This window comes from Argentina silus (genome assembly GCF_951799395.1).
Source record: "Argentina silus genome assembly, chromosome: X".
In the NCBI taxonomy this organism is placed as follows: domain Eukaryota; kingdom Metazoa; phylum Chordata; class Actinopteri; order Argentiniformes; family Argentinidae; genus Argentina; species Argentina silus.
Genome location: NC_139653.1, coordinates 39978256 through 39983255, shown reverse-complemented (window position 1 = coordinate 39983255; position 5000 = coordinate 39978256). Strand labels below are relative to the sequence as shown.

Sequence of the window (5000 nt, the reverse complement as noted above, 5' to 3'; positions counted from 1 at the left end):
AGTATGACTAGGATCCTGAGTTTTTTAGCGAAAATGACGCTACAATCACAAACCTAATTTTAGAAACAGAATTTGAGATATACAGACAGTCAATGCAAGTGCCTGGGGGCTATGTTCTTCTCTGCCTCTGTTTTGGTCATGAATGAGTGGCAGAGCCTACTGTAGCGCGCAGAGGGATGGGTCTAAATAAAGATTTCAGGTCAAAAACAGGAAATGGCTCAGTGAACAGCGAGGGCAGGGCTGAGGCAGCGCCGGCTGCAGGGCTCCCCTCTCCTCTCCTCTCCTCTCCTCTCCTCTCCTCTCCTCTCCTCTCTTCTCCTCTCCTCTCCCTCTCCTCTCCTCTCCTCTCCCACTCCTCTTCTCTCCTCTCAATGCCCACGCCTACAGCACACACAGCTCCAACCCAGTCCTCTGTTTCTCTCTGTTTCTCTCATCTCTATCTCTCGCTTGCTCTCCCTTCCTCCTGTCATCCTCGCTCTCACTCTATCCCTCTTATTACACTCAAACTCTCTCACTTTCTCTCTCCCACCCCTTCCACAGGAGAGGTGCATGAATAAAAGTTTATCATTAGGTTATATACAGTACCTCCAGTACCTATAGTACACACACACAGACACACAGACACACAGACACACAGACACACACATACACACACACACACACACACACACACACACACACACATACACACACACACACACACACACACACGCCTGTTGACATCTGAGACAGAAATAGAGATAAAGAAGACTCTCAAATGAAAAAGCATGAGTCACGAGGGACTGATCAACAGTTTAATTTTCTAGAATAATTAAGTACATGGTCATGTGTGTGTGTGTGTGTGTGGTTGTGTGTGTGTGTGTGTGGTTGTGTGTGTGTGTGTGTGTGTGTGTGTGGTTGTGTGTGTGTGTGTGTGTGTGTGTGTGTGTGTGTGTGTGTGTGTTTGTCTGTGTGTGTGTGTGTGTGTGTGTGTGTAGATGGTGGAGAGGGGACTATGACAACTGGATTAGAGCTGCAATGATTAGTGGATATAAACAATGACGTTGATTATGTATTGCATATTTATGACCGACCCAACAATTTGTTTTGAAGATGGAGGGTTCCTCCAAAAAACCCTGACCCAGTGTGGGAATACTTTAAGGCAGAAAGCAAATAATATGGTGCTTTGTTCACTATGCCCAAATGGCATACCACAGCAGTACAACTGCATTCACAAACACTTGAAAAGGAAGCATCCCGGAGCCATGTGAGAACTTGACAGCACAGCACTGTAAGTGACATCAAGTGATGATGCTAGCTGACTAGCTATATAGCTAGCTATGTAGCTAAGCAGCTATTGCTAAATTATAATAATGGCAAAATTGCTCTCACACGTTGAAAGGGAGCATTTAATGACAGAGTATGCTTCTGTGACTAGTGAAGTTGTCAGATAAAACAGTAGCTGCCCCCCCCCCCGCCCCCATGCATTTCTGCAATCTAGCTACATAACTAGCTATGTTGGGAGGTCTCATACTCTGTATAGTAAACAAGTAAAACGATAAAACAATCTACAGTTTAATCAGGAACAAAATAATCATTAGTTGCAGCCATAAATTGTTATTCATCAAGGCTGCATTTTCAGATCATTGCTGTTGGAGGATGACACAAGAAAAAAATAGAGAGATACATAGATAGATAGAGAGGTACTTTATTGATCCCAGAGGGGAAATTAAGGAGTTACAGCAGCTCACATCACAAATAACAACAACAAAATAAAGTGACAATAGAATAACAGAATAAAATAAAATATACATCGGAAACATTATATACAGTGAGAACAGTCCAGTATGATTTAACATCCCCCAGCCTGACTGATCATACTATACAAACGTACTTACTATATATATTTACTATACAAACCTCGTAATCACAGCCCTCTCTCTCTCTCCACCCTGGCATCAGCCCGAATGACCAAAGCGAACCCCCCACTCCCTCCATTCCTCTCTTACCCCCCTGCCCCACCCCCATTCCCTCACTCTCACCAAACCATGCCTCTCCTGCCTCATATCCCCTCCCTATCACTCTAAAGCATGCCCAATTTACTACTTAAACACACGCACGCACGCACGCGCACACACACACACACACACTATTCCATACTCCAGAGTGGGCCGGTTGGCAAGCCTCTCCTTCTCATTACTTAATTTGGCTCATTAACCATCACCACCCCCTCCCCAACAGCAGGGGGGCTTGAGGTTAGACACACACACACACACACACACACACACACACACACACACACACACACACACACACACACACACACACACACACACAGGACAATCATGCAGGGGATAGATAGGTTGTGTGAGGACACAGCAAAGCTATGGTTGCATAGTATTAACATAGAACTAAAGAAAACCTGACATTTTAGAATGAAATAAATGTTATCGGGCTAAGGCTAGTCTAATTTGTCTCTCACATTCATGGATTTAGCTGATTTCTTACAGTATTCCTGTTGATAAATGAATGTAAGGCCTGGTAACTGTTTGTATTTTCTAAAGGTTTGTTAGAGGATAGAGAGGGTAAGGCTACGCTCTGGAACCTGACCCTGGCTTGTGTTTATCTTTTGTGTGGTGTGTCCTGAGAGGCCTGTGCCAAGGGGCACTTCTGGGCACTGGAGAGTAGTGGCAAGACACCTAAACACAGACAGAGGACTGAGCTAACACATCCAGCAGCTCTCTTTCCCACTGTGTCTCGACCAACCCGCTCTCTTTCTTTCCCTTCAACCCTCTCTTGATCCGTCCATCCCTGTCCATTCCTCTCTCCATTGAGCCGCCAGTTTACTCACACTCTTCCTCTGTCACTCCCCTGACTCCCCTCTTTCTTCCTCCGCCCCCCTCTCCAGATACCCACATTAATACTCTTGCCCCCAAGACTCCATCTCCCCGCCCGTCTCTCCTCTCCTCTCCTGGTCTGACATAGAAAACAAGTTACTGACCTCTCTCAAACAGTGGCTACAGTAGCGTGATTCACTTGGCCTTGCACAGGATCACTAAACACGGTTGCCTGCTCTCCGGATAGCCAGGAGAAAAAAAAGTTCTGCTTTGAGTACAACTGCTTTGTTGAAAGCCGTTGTCATGGTTATAATGCTGAACAATATTGATTTAACACAGAGTATAGAGTAGAGATCCCTCATACACCACATACTCACTCTCTCTCACACAATCGCTCTCTCACTCTCTCTCACTCACTCGCTCACTCACACTCACACACACACACACACACACACACACACACACACACACACACACACACACACACACACACACTGGATAGAGAGCAGGATAGTAATGGCGGTGGTTTTAGGAAGTTGACTCCCTCTATGACAGCCCTCCATTTATCACCCCCCCCCCTTTTTTTTTTCTTTTTCATTTGGTTTCTCCTGGCTCACGCTAGAGAACAACTTCAAACACTTCATAATCGCCTTTATGAGGAGCACATTTCAAAGAGGACAAAAACAGAGCAACATACTATACTAGCAAGAGATGATCTTGTATGAAAGGAGAACACACATGGTTGTAGCACAGACATAGTTTAACTACCATAAAGTTAAAAAGGAGGAATCGCAGGGTAAAAGAATGCCTGAGACTGCTCTTAGACTTCTAAGTGTTAAAGAGCGCAGAATAAGTATGCTGCATTTGTTCTGTTTAACTGCCTGTATGAGAGAGAGAAAGAGAGAGAGAGGAGGGAGAGGGTAAGAGAGAAAAAAAGAGAGAGAGAAAGAGAACAAAACTATAATTTCCTGTAAGTCACCTGACCATTGTGAGGAGGCGTCAGACGCACATGAGAGAGAGAGAGAGAGAGTAAACACAACACACCTTGTGAAACCTCCTCTCCCTTTCTCTACCGCTCTCCGTCTGTCTCTCTCTCACTTTCTTCTCTACCTTTCTCTACCTCTCTCTACCTCACTCTGCCTCTGCCTATGCCCATGTCTCCCTTTCTCTACCTCTCTCTACCTCTCTCTACCTCACTCTGCCTCTGCCTATGCCCATGTCTCCCTTTCTCTACCTCTCTCTACCTCACTCTGCCTCTGCCTCTGCCCATCTCTCCCTTTCCCACCCCTCCTTTTACATATTGGTCATTACAAACTGGTGAGTGTAACACATTCCAAAGTTCCTGCTCACAAAAGCCTCGTAGAGGACTGGACACTCTAGCCCTCTATGTGAGGAAATAGAAAGAAAAAAACAAAGAAACCCAGTAGGAGAATGTCGTTCCTTCAACTAAGGTAATCGGCAAGCATTTTTTCAATTTTTTCGACTCCCTTTACTGGTTGTTTCAATACAAAGCATGCTAAAGAGAGAATGACATACTTTCAGTGTATCTGATCTTGTATATTTCACATTTAAGCAACCATTTAAAAGACAAATGTAACATAAAAGATACAGCTAAATGTATCATACCTCACACTGGTGCACAGAAAGCTCTTGTTCTGAAAATGAAACAACGTTTCTACAAATACCTTGACCATTTCTATTTGTCCTCTTATTTTCCTGTTTTTTTTCCCATCATTATGTTGGTGTTTTTGTCGGAAACCCTTCCAAGTATTCTGAGCGAGTGGTAGGCCTACAGGCAGTAATACAGTGCAGCGTTTGTCTGTGTTTCTGTCTGGGCATCGAGGTTTCAGCCAGGGAGAATGTATGACTGGAGGTCAACTAGATCATTAATCATACCAGCCGGCCTCAGACACTTCCACTCTGCACTCTCCACTGTGGCCAGCATGGATTCTACTCTCTCTGTAGAAAACCAGCAGCCACCACAATACCCTTCTTCCACCCTTCTTCCATGTTTATGGTCACCCTCCTTCTGTATCTATTCAGAGTGAAAGAGAGTCAAATAAATTACATCATAGAACGGTGGGGAGTGAGGATCTTAGTTGCGGAGGCATACCCACTCCACAATTCCACTCTAAACCCTATCTCCCCCTTTACAATACCCCCTCCAGCCTCCCCACCATATCC

At 44.8% G+C, this 5000-nt stretch overlaps 1 protein-coding gene across 1 annotated transcript in view; it reads right to left on the bottom strand.

Moving 5' to 3' along the window:
- Positions 1 to 5000, bottom strand: part of sertad2b (SERTA domain containing 2b) — a 27267-nt gene that overhangs the window by 14045 nt on the left and 8222 nt on the right. The gene's annotated exons all lie outside the window — the stretch shown is intronic.